Genomic DNA, 12,582 nt, shown 5'->3' with positions numbered 1-12,582 from the left:
ATAGCATCACAAAATAACTACAAATAACTGTTATATCACAAAAAATAAGCCATATTCTGAGTAGAACATTTACTTTCTATAAAAAAATTAAGGTCAATCAACAGAATTTGTATAATTTTGGTTAAAGGATTAAAATAAAATGCTGGAATCAACATTATTATACCACAAATTCTGTTGTTTGAGCTTATGTTATATTAAATTTAGAATATTCCTGCAAAAGACAATTTAATAAATGCATACTGAAAGTCCATCAACTTTCTGAGATGAGCACACACATGAGGGTTGTCCTCTTCTCTGAGACTTTTCCACTTGTTTTGCCTCTGTGTCCGTCTTGTATCCAGTGAGTGTTGTGATTCCAACAAAACATCTGCACATAAAAACAAGCAGAAGCTTTAGAATAAAGTTCAGTATTGAATGAAACTAGCTCAATAAAACAAATGTAAAAATGCCACTTATACAATACAATCAGCATTTACCAGTACTTAAACTAAATAAGTAACCTTTTTCACAAATGAAATTATTCAAGTAAAACATGTTACCTTTGAAATTAATTCAAGTGTGCAAAAGACGCCTGCTCCCGGGACGCCAGACTGAAGTTGTAATAAGACTGAAAATCCAGCCGCAAAGTTGAGGTATATATTCACAACCATGTGACCCTTGAAGAGGCCTAGTCAAAAGCCACTGGGTGCACCTGAAATGAATAAATAGAAGCAATAATGTAACTTACAATACAGTATTTCAATATAAAATGTAATCTAAAATACAAGTTTACCAAATGATTTACAAAAGAATGAATATATTACCTAATATAATCGGCTTCAGAGAGTCTTGAAGCATCAAACATTTCTCCACATCAGCTGCTATTCTTTGCACCTACAAGAAATAATGAAAATTATCTTGTGATTTAAAAAAAAAAATGCATTTACATAAATGAGACCAAAATGAACACCCAAAAAGGCATATATTTTAAAATAAACTTTTACATTTGATTAATAAATTCAATTATAACAATACATTGTAGAACTGTACCACCAATCAAATTAAATAATTTATAATGCAAAATTACAACTGTATTATGAAATTAATGTTTTACATTAATTTTTGAAATTACAAATAAGAAACGTTGTAAAAATGCAATGATACTTTTTAAACGTGAAACTAAACCGCCATTAGGTGGCAGCAAATAATTTAATTAGTGAGTCAATTGAGTCATTCATTGTATCGATTCGTTCAGGATGCTGAATCATTCAGTAAAAACACCGCTGAGTTTTGCTTTGATCTTTGTTTGGAACGATTTTCATTGGAGAAATAAAACAACAGTCAATATTGTGTCTAAAAAGTAACTAACTTAGTGTTAACTAATTGTTTATTGAACTACTTAACATTTGCAATCGTGATCATCAGCAACAGATCACTTATGCTACTTAATAATATCATGTGTTATAAATAAACAGTTTGAACATTTACCTCATGTTTCTTCCGTGAGTTTATGTGTGCTGTTAAGGTTATTTGTTTCGATGTTGACTGTAACATTAGTAAAATCAGAATCAGTCTTGCGTTTCGATGCTTCTCTAGTTATTTTTTTTTTCACTCAAGTTTTAATCAGGCTAACTTAACTTGTCCAATTGGGCATGTAAAGATGTATTTCACAAAAAAATTGTCCCGGACAAGCTTTAATGTCGAGTACAACTACAGTGGCAATAGACACAATTTCTCATTTACATGTTGTTTCTAATTATTGTAAGATGTCACTTCAGTATGGGACAGTTGAAAACATATAAACAAATGAAATTTCACATATTTTGCTGTTGTTCAGTTATTTCGACAGATAGTAGTTAATATGACAATCGTTCACACTGGGCATTATGTTAAAAGTTGGGTAAACACTACTTTAAATGCTCTCAATAAGAAAATTAAACTGCCAAAATGAGAAAAATGCAGCATTTAGCCTAACTATGCTATGATAGCAATTTACGTCTTACTGCACATAAGTTACCAAGGACACTTGTCTAAATGTGTGATAGCAGGCTATGTGACATGATATCATTTATACATTAACTTAAATAAATATATATTTCTTTATATTTTCTCTCTCGTCGGCCGTGTTTTGACATTTATTCTGATGAAGTTTGAAGCAATTCGGGTAAAAATAAGCATGTGGTTTCAAATCATTTTTAAAGTGACTCACTTCCTGCTGCCAGTTGGTGGTGCTACAACTTTGACTCCTAATAGTCACATCTATGCGATCGGCATCATACAGGCGGAGCACTGACTGTCAGCACGAAAGTTGTTCGGCCTGATGAGTTCTAGGTGTATGAATTTTGGTGAGTGTAGGTCAAACAGAGCTCCACGGTGGAACACCCCATGTGGAACTCAATTCAGCTGCAGATTCCAATGTGTGCAAAGTTTCAAGAGTTTTTGCGTATGTTAAAGGCCCCAAAACCTTGAAAGAAAAAAAAGAAAAAAAAGAATCCTTAGAAAAACAATAGGGCCCTGCGCTTTTGTGTCTTGGGCCCTAATAATAATAAAAGGAGCGATTCCAATAGGGTCCTCACACCATCGGTGCTCGGGTACTAAATATTTTTTTATGACTGCCCATAGACAGCAAGGATCCTAACACGATGAAGTCACAGAAACATAGGAAGGAGATAGGTAAAGTAATCCATGTGACTTCAAGGGTTCAACCATAATTTTATGAAGCTATGAGAATACTTTTTGTGCGCAAAGAAAACTAAAATAACGACTTTATTCAACAATTCTTTTCCTTCGCATCACCGTGATCTGTGCATAAACAACGTAAGCGCATGGTGCTGTTGACACAGAACCAATGTTCCCTCAAAAAAAATTCTTGCTGAGCAAAACTTTTCTCTACTGGGCGGACATTTCAGCCACCTGAGCAAAAACATTCTCTATACCAGACCTGTACACAAAAAAAAGTGCTATTTATATTTGATTGGACCCTAAATTATGTAGATTTTTATGTTACCTGAGAAAACATTTTTTACAGTAAAATACACTGCAATTGAAAAGTTTGGAATTAGTAAAGTTGATTCATCAAAGAATCAAAAAAAAAAAAAAGTATCACAGGTCCAAAAAAAAATTAAGCAGCACAACAGTTTCAACACTGATAATAAATCGGCATATCAGAATGATTTCTGAAGGATCATGTGACACTGAAGACTGTACCGCAATGATACTGAAAATTCTGTTGTTTGAGCTTATGTTCTATTAAATTTAGAATATTCCTGCAAAAGACAATTTAATAAATGCATACTGAAAGTCCATCAACTTTCTGAGATGAGCACACACATGAGGGTTGTCCTCTTCTCTGAGACCTTTCCACTTGTTTTGCCTCTATGTATCCGTCTTGTATCCAGTGAGTGTTGTGATTCCAACAAAAAATCTGCACATAAAAACAAGCAGAAGTTTTAGAATAAACTTCAGTATTGAATGAAACTACCTCAATAAAATAAATGTAAAAATGCCACTTACACAATACAATCAGCATTTACCAGTACTTAAACTAAATAAGTAACCTTTTTCACAAATGAAATTACTCAAGTAAAACATGTTACCTTTTAAATGAATTAAAGTGTGCAAAAGACGCCTGCTCCCGGGACGCCAGACTGAAAATCCAGCCGCAAAGTTGAGGTATGAATTCACAACCATGTGGCCCTCGAATAGGCCTAGTCAAAAGCCACTGGGTGCACCTGAAATGAATAAATATAAGCAATAATGTAACTTACAATACAGTATTTCAATATAAAATGTTATCTAAAATATAAGTTTATCAAATGATTTACAACAGAATTAATACATTGCCTAATATATGTAGCATCAGAACGAGTCAGACAAAACTAAGATTCGATCAGAACATCGAAACATGAGGAGCTGAAATTCCAGGAGAACAGGACAACGTCGTAAAGATTCATATCTCTGACTTCTGGAGCAAGCCTTACCAACAAGCCTCTTTCACAGAACAGCTTGCAACATTAAGACAAAAGAACACGTATTGATAAGTACAATGCCGGAAGGAGATCTTCAAATTTGGGACAAATAATCAAGATTAATGGTCAAAGAGATGGCCATCACATGTGTTCCACAAGAGAAATCACAAGCTTCTTTAGATTGACTTTTCCCCCACACATAGAAGACAAAGAACCAGACTGAAATTCCTCTGTCCAAAGAACTATACAGAGACTTTCTTTTTCATATGCACATAAAACCATCCTAAAAGGACATTGCTAGACATAACACTATATTATGTATGTAACCACACATTAGACTATCATGTTTTAAGCACATATTATGTATGTCTTTCTAATAACTATTGAATGACTTTAAGGTTAGTCGTGTTTGGTATGTATGAGTTTGACATTTCTAGCTTGAAACGTTTCTTCCAACTGATTCTTTGTCAAATGTATCATATTCTGGTTATAGAAATCACATCCAAAATTATACTTTGCAAGAGTGTGTAAAATTCAGACCATGTGACTGATAACATGCTGATTCATGATGGAAGGAACAACCCTAGCTAAGATAACAGCCTATCTAATTGGTCAAGACACCAGATGGGATGTGTCCAGAAGCCGAGTTTAAGAACTCAGGACACCATCAAATCTTCCGTTATCATCCTTTTTCTTCTTCTCGCCACCGCGTTTTGACGCTGTTTTAGCGCTCTTTGAGCTATTGAGCTATTTAACACCACGATGAGAAGAAAAACCACCTAGTCTCGTTACTCATTTTATTCTTTTACTTTAGTTTCTTTTTGTTCTGTTGAGTCTCGTGTTCAAAAGTTAAGTTTGCCGCAAAGTCGAGCTCCGACTGCACCCGCTTCAAACTTCAACCAGCAACTGACTGCGCGACCATCCTCAGCCAACGCCCAACTATTGGCTTCCCAAGACATCACTTCAAAGACTACTGAACTTCCAGCCAATCACCAACTCGGGAAAACCCCTTTCCTGCAACGAAGACGACAGAAGGGAATCCCTGTAACCAAAGGCAACGCAAGTAAAACAACTCCAGATTCTAACTGAACTGGTGCATTTAATATAAATTCTACTCAATGCGAGGGTTAATTAAGTGATTGATGGTTTGTTCAGGTCTATGTGATAGCACATATTGCTATAAACTTGGGATTTCACATTCTCATTTTCTAAACTCATCCTTTCTCTCTTTCTGCAACGTGTGAATGTGTGAATGCTTGTGTTCATGTGTTAGATTAGTTTATGTCTTAGGTTTATATAAATAAAGTCGTATTTATATTTAAAAGTGAAGTATCTTGTGTTTTGTGCTTACAAGTTAATGTCTTAATCTGCCGATCTTGTTACTGTGCTTATTAATAGTGCTTTCACTATATTTTGGATTTTAATATCCAGTGCAGAATTAACGTTATACAGCTCGTTCAGTGAATCTGTTTTACGGCTGACTCAGTGATCAGCCGTAAAACAGTGATTCTGTTCAAATTCCCTATAAAATCACAAATGATTCCCTTTGAGCTAAATTAAATTATATTTATGTATCAAACCCTACATATAATCAGCTTCAGAGAGTCTTGAAGCATCAACAGTCACTGAAGACTGTACCGCAATGATACTGAAAATTCAGCTTTGCTTCACAGGAATAAATTGAATATTTAAGTATATTAAAACAGGAAACCAATATTTGAAATTGCAATAATATTTCACAATATTACTGTTTTTTTTTTTGTTGTTGTTTTTTTTTTTTATCAAATAAATACAGCCTTGATGAGCATAAGAGAGTCCATTTAAAAACAAGGTCAATTATTTATTAGGTTTATGAGAGAGCCCTAATATAATATAATATATCAAAAGAAACTGAAGCATTCAAACTGAGATCTGTAAGCTAAATATATATATTTTTTAAATCTTATATACTTATCTTAACATCCCTATGAAGTACAGTTTGCACAACACACCTTTGTGTGACTGTAAATGTCTCAGAGTTTTGTTACCATTCTGTGCCCATCATCCGCTATTTCCACCACTTAATCAAGCCACCCTTCTTTAATACATGAGGACATTTTATTTCACATGTTGTGTTGAGATTTGGTCCGCAACCATTAAAATATTCGGTTTCTACAGCGAGTCATTTGGCACACATCATTCTCTTTCTATGAAACCTGTAAACTGCATTCACCGGTTCTAACTCTATAGCGGCAGCAGCTCTACAGGTGCTGGTCATATAATTAGAATATCATCAAAAAGTTTATTTCACTAATTCCATTCAAAAAGTGAAACTTGTATATTACATTCATTCATTACACACAGACTGATATATTTCAAATGTTTATTTCTTTTAATTTTGATGATTAGAGCTTACAGCTCATGAAAGTCAAAAATCAGTATCTCAAAATATTAGAATATTTACATTTGAGTTTGAATAAATGACCATCCCTACAGTATAAATTCTGGGAATCTCTTGTTCTTTGAAACCACAATAATGGGGAAGACTGCTGACTTGGCAATGATCCAGAAGATGAACATTGACGCCCTCCACAAAGAGGGTAAGTCACAGAAGGTCATTACTGAAAGGTGTGGCTGTTTACAGAGTGCTGTATCAAAGCATATTAAATGCAAAGTTGACTGGAAGGAGGAATTTGGGTAGGAAAGGGTGCACAAGCAACAGGGATGACCGCAAGCTTGAGAATACTGTCAAACAAAGCCGATTCAAACACTTGTGAGAGCTTCACAAGGAGAGAACTGAAGCTGGAGTCAGTGCATCAAGAGTCACCACGCTCAGACGTCTTCAGGAAAAGGGCTACCAAGCCACTTCTGAACCAGAGACAACGTCAGAAGCATCTTAACTGGGCTGTGGAGAAAAAGAACTGGACTGTTGCTCAGTGGTCCAAAGTCCTCTTTTCAGATGAAAGTAAATTTTACATTTCATTTGGAAATCAAGGTCCCAGAGTCTGGAGGAAGAGTGGAGAGGCACAGAATCCATGTTGCTTTAAGTCCAGTTTGAAGTTTCCACAGTCAGTGATGATTTGGGCTGCCATGTCATCTGCTGGTGTTGGTTCACTGTGTTTTCTGAAGTCCACAGTCAACGCAGCCATCCACCGGGAAATTTTAGAGCACTTCATGCTTCCTTCTGCTTACAAGCTTTATGGAGATGCTGATTTCATTTTTCAGCAGGACTTGGCACCTGCCCACACTGCCAAATGTATCAAAAGCTGGTTCAATGACCATAGTGTTACTGTGCTTGATTGGCCAGCAAACTCGCCTGACCTGAACCAAGCTGATCTCACAGAATTCCGTGTAATGTTCACGGACTTAATTAACCCCGAATCTGTGGTGGCATCACGAAATCGCCGAAAATTCCGTGATGGGCTCACAGAAGGCATCAGCCGTGGTCCATGCACGGATTCACTGGTTCAACACCAGCGCTGCATCGGACCACGTAAAAAGAGTGACTCCGATGCAGTTATACTTTCACTGGAGTACCTGACCCCACCCCTACCCTAAACCTACCCAGTTCTGAACAATAATGATGACGATAAATTTCCCAGTATCGCGTCGGCATATTGATGCTAAGGGTTTCCGTGTGTGGAGCACGGCTGATGCCTGTCACTGACTTACATTGGTATCACTTCTGTGAACCCATCACGGAATTTTCGGCGATTCCGTGATGCCACCACAGATTCGGAGGTTAATTAAGTCCGTGAACATTACACGGAATTCTGTGAGATCATGTTGCCTGAACCCCATAGAGAATCTATGGGGTATTGTCAAGAGGAAGATGAGAGACACCAGACCCAACAATGCAGAAGAGCTGAAGGCCACTATCAGAGCAACCTGGGCTCTTATAACACCTGAGCAGTGCCACAGACTGATCGACTCCATGCCACGCCGCATTGCTGCAGTAATTCAGGCAAAAGGAGCCCCAACTAAGTATTGAGTGCTGTACATGCTCATACTTTTCATTTTCATACTTTTCAGTTGGCCAAGATTTCTAAAAATCCTTTCTTTGTATTGGTCTTAAGTAATATTCTAATATTTTGAGATACTGATTTTTGACTTGCATGAGCTGTAAGCTCTAATCATCTAAATGAAAAGAAATAAACATTTGAAATATATCAGTCTGTGTGTAATGAATGAATATAATATACAAGTTTCAACTTTTTGATGATATTCTAATTATATGACCAGCACCTGTATAGCGGGTTGCCCGATCATTGCTATTTTTTTCTCTTTTTCTCTTCCCCACAAATTTTTTGCATGTGCAGCTTAGAGGGAACATTGCACAGAATACGCATGCGCTGAGCCTTATTTGCATTGTGTACGTTCAAAGCAAGTGAGAATGTTGATTATATTCAGATGATTAAACGTGCATGCATAGTGATACTCTCCAAAATGGCACCAGGGTGACGCGGAGGTGATGAACGGTTTAATAAAAATATTAAACTATTTAACTGAATTGGATGATGGAAAGAAGTGGCATGTGTCATGAGTGAGAGAAAGAAAAAGCTGAGTTGAGTGTGTGCAGGTATTGCATATGTTCAGGCGAAGTTATTAGTTTTCTAGGGTAATATAATTTGTGTTTCTTGTCTACATGAGACATAACAGCATCCATGAATGTTTAGGACTCTGTCCTTATCATGAGCATGTCCTTTAATAACTCAAAACCTAATTCAATTGAAAATGTCCTCAAATCGTAACTTGTTTAATGGATTGTTAATATTGTCAGTATTGTCTGTTTTGCTCATTTTTGCCAATGAAAATAATTCCAAACAAAGCCACAGGAAATCTGTAGTGTGTCTCTGAGCAACACTGCTGTGTGCATTACTGAATGTTTTGAACTCCTTCCATAAAGGAGGGGGGCATGCCCTCATGGAAATTTTTTTTGTATATTTTAAAGTTAATTTATTCAATCTAATACACTTTGGAACTTGGATCGGAGCTCTTAATTTAGAACTCTCAAAGAAAAAAGTCAGTGAATTTAACTGTCAGCCATACATCCAGGTTGGCCAAGACCACCTGAAGTGCTTGAACCCTGGTGATCGCTGCTTGCAGCTATATTTTCTTTTCATAATCTGATCTCAAAAATGGAAGTGTGCTTAATGGGTACGTGAGCTTAATAGGTACGTTTACCCTATCTCATATATGAATTTAATGATTTAACATATAGCATTAAATTAATATAGCTGAATAAAGTTTGGTTCTATGCCAGAAACACAAACTATAATGCTTTACAAGAAAACATCTTGAAATATAAATAGAAGTACAATTAGCTTTGAGCCACATTTGAGAATGTATGTGATTATTAATGTGTTTGGTTAAAACCCACCTTAAACAGTCATCGAGTGCTTGAAATAACTTCTGATTGTGATCTATAGTTGATTTTGATTCTATAACAGGCAGACTCTTTGTATATTTAATAACGCCACCCAGCTTATAGTCATAAACATCCTTTATTGTTAAATACCATGAGCTGCATACAAAACACATACAGAAAATATAGTGTCATAATCATGTGTATTTGCTTTAATATTTCATGTGTAGAAAAATGTTTCACTGGATTTTTTTAATACGGAACATCTAACATTAGAGAGTAAATAACGCGCTCTGACTCTAACATTTGCGCACGTGGGAGAAAACGGACACTCCAGATCACATAATTCAGTGGAGAATTAATAGAAATTATATTAAGAACATGTGAGAATAAATAAATTCTCAGAAACCAAAGATAACAAGAACTCAGCATCCACTCTCCTCTCTCTCAGAATACTCTTCTTCTGTGTTTGTTTCAAGTATATGTCTCTGCAGCTAAGTAATGGGAGTTACCAGATCGGGGCGTTTTTCGACCATGTTACCTGATTGGCTGACGTCATAGTGACGGTAGGTTTAGGGGTGGGGTTAGGTCAAGGGGATCATTTTGATTGCGTGATTTAGAAACACCCAGCAGTTTGAAAACGCCCAGCAATTCAGAAACACCTAATTTTGCTCTGCAGAGACCTCAATCTCGTTTGTTTACACTGGTTTTCGAAACAGCACCACCACTCCTGCCTTTTTGTGCTACAGCAGCTGCTCCAGACACGTGATCTTAGCTCAAATCTGATTGGACGTCCCGTTTCTTCGCGGAGCGACGGGGGAAAAAATCGACACACAGGACGAAAAAAAAATCCTCGCTTTTTCGTGCCGTGAATGATCGCGCCTGGTGTGAATAGCTTCATAGGGATCTATTGTTTCGATTCAAAAGCGTCATCGTGCCGAATTTTCCTGTTCATTGTGAAAAGCCCTTTAGATGTTTTTATTAGTACATGAACGTTATCTTACACATTTTACCTCCCCAACAGATTATAATTTGAAATAAATTTATAATGCATGTTCACTATTCCCAATTCGGAAGACCACACATTCAGCCTGTGTCTCTGAACGCTTCTCATACTCGTTCCTCTCTGCCCCTTGATGCACGCGCCCAACCTGTGTCAACTCGCACACGGCTCGACCTTTAAACGAATGTAAATTCAGTTTTAGTTTTAGTTAGTGCTTGCTAACTTCACTTGGATGAAATGAAATGTTCTGCACATTTTCAAAATCCCAAATACTTAAATGAATAAACCGGGTCATTTAAAACTTTAGCAATTGACTAAAATAATAGTTATTTACACAAAATAAACAAATCATTCTGGTAAAATTCAGTAATTACAGTAAGTAAATTCTATAAAAGTAGTAATACAATTATAATATTCCCTGCTGAAATAAACAATAGAACCCCTCCCAAAACACAATAGAATATTTAATGGATTTAAGGGTTATAATGGACATTGTATTGGTTTTAATGTAAATTATCATGGTATTTGATGGATGGGATGTAATCTGGCAGATTGGAACCAATACAACAACAGTAATTCCTATTGGAATAATGCCCAAAACACACTACAAAAAGGAATGTTGTAATGGTTTTAATGGAAATCATAATAATTTCTGTGATGGTTTCTATTGTTTTTTTGTTTGTTTTTTTTTCAGCAGGGTAACGATACCTATACTGTGCTGCACACTATTGACAATATTGAGTTGACTTGACTTTGCAAAATTAAAATCACAAATCAAATCGCAATTGCTATGTAAAAAAAAAAAAATCACAATTAGATATTTTCCCCAAATCGCACAGCCCTAATTCCGCTTATACTATGCTTACCACACCTCAAGACATCGCTCAGATGATATATTTCAAGGCATTTGTCCATTTTTTTTGTACTTAAAACGCTAATTTCTTATGCATCTCATCCAATGCCTCCGTTGCTAATTCCAAAACGTCATTTTAGACCTAGTAATGGAGGCTTGAGCCATTGATAACAAACTGATGCAGTTAATAACCAAGTTATGAGAGAGAGAAAAAGCGTGTGACTTGCCTCTCTGAGTCTGTGTCCGTTCATTTTCTTCACGAATGGCTCCATTGTTACTTCGCTTGCGAGAAATGTCATGTAGCTTTTAAGTTGCTAAGCGATTTTATTGATAAAACCGTCAGAGTAGTGCTAACAACTTTAGTGCGAATATCCATGTGTTTCTAAACTGTGTCTGTAAGGGTGAGATATAGAGTACATAAAATGTAACTTTGTGGCAAAACATAGAAATTATCTGTCGTTTTATATGTTTGGCCAGTGTAGTTGTGGCTGTTTTGCTGTTGCTGTTGAAATAACTGAACTCATTTGGCGAAGTGATATGGACATGTAATGCGGCCAAGAGCTGCCTGGAACTACGTTCGCCGTGCGTTTCCCTGAAAATAATTGCACACCTTAGAACGTTCATCAGCCAATCAGATTCAAGCATTCAATATATATATATATATATATATATATATATTGTAACAAAGTTCGGAAGAAGGAAGGAAGAAGTCGGAGTCGGCGTGACTGAGGCTCGGGAAATTTATTCAGTGTCCACAAAATAAAGTTTGTGCACTCAGGCACTTTCAAATAAACATAAGTTCACAGCACTTTGGTGAGTCTTTGATCAGCCACGATCCTTTTTCCTCCCGAGTCCTCAGCCTGTCCCTCTCTGCCACTGTCTGTCCTTCTGTGGCTTTTAATCTCTCACGCCAATCACTGGAACGAGAAACAGGTGAATGTCATCTTGTACTTGACCCACTTACTCACCGCTCATTCTCCAGCCTCTCTCCCCCGCTGCAGATCCCCCCCCCCATTCCTGGAGAGGAAGTCTGCTACAGCCATCTGAGCCCCCGGCCTGTGGATCACCTTGAACTTAAAGGGCTGGAGGGCCAGATACCAACGGGTGATCCGCGCATTGGTATCTTTCATGCGGTGGAGCCACTGCAGGCGCGTGGTCGAAAGAGAGTGAACTCCGTCCCAGGAGATAATAGCGGAGGGTGAGAACAGCCCACCGGATCGCTAAACACTCCTTCTCAATGGTGCTGTACATCGTCTCTCTCTTAGAGAGCTTGCGACTGATGTACAGCACCGGCCATTATTCACCATCTATCTCCTGGGCCAGGACGGCCCCAAGCCCCCTGTCTGATGCATCTGTCTGCAGCAAGAAGGGGAGAGAAAAGTCAGGAGAGTGCAGAAGCGGTCCACCACACAGAGCAGCCTTTACCTGGGTGAAA

At 37.2% G+C, this 12,582-nt stretch overlaps 1 protein-coding gene and 1 long non-coding RNA gene across 4 annotated transcripts in view; one reads left to right on the top strand and one right to left on the bottom strand.

Annotated features, from left to right (window-relative positions):
• LOC131536168 (butyrophilin subfamily 1 member A1-like) overlaps nt 1-12,582 on the top strand; it is a 293,670-nt gene that overhangs the window by 231,240 nt on the left and 49,848 nt on the right. The gene's annotated exons all lie outside the window — the stretch shown is intronic.
• Nucleotides 855-3,652, bottom strand: LOC131536176 (uncharacterized). The gene is made up of 3 exons (XR_009269876.1): nt 3,576-3,652; nt 3,310-3,403; nt 855-873 (listed from the first exon to the last, which is right to left on the bottom strand). It is a non-coding gene; the product is annotated as an uncharacterized LOC131536176 (long non-coding RNA).

The sequence above is a fragment of the Onychostoma macrolepis genome, chromosome 03 (assembly GCF_012432095.1).
Source record: "Onychostoma macrolepis isolate SWU-2019 chromosome 03, ASM1243209v1, whole genome shotgun sequence".
Taxonomy (NCBI): domain Eukaryota; kingdom Metazoa; phylum Chordata; class Actinopteri; order Cypriniformes; family Cyprinidae; genus Onychostoma; species Onychostoma macrolepis.
The sequence above is the reverse complement of the archived record's forward strand: the minus strand, read 5'-3'. Positions and strand labels throughout refer to the sequence as shown.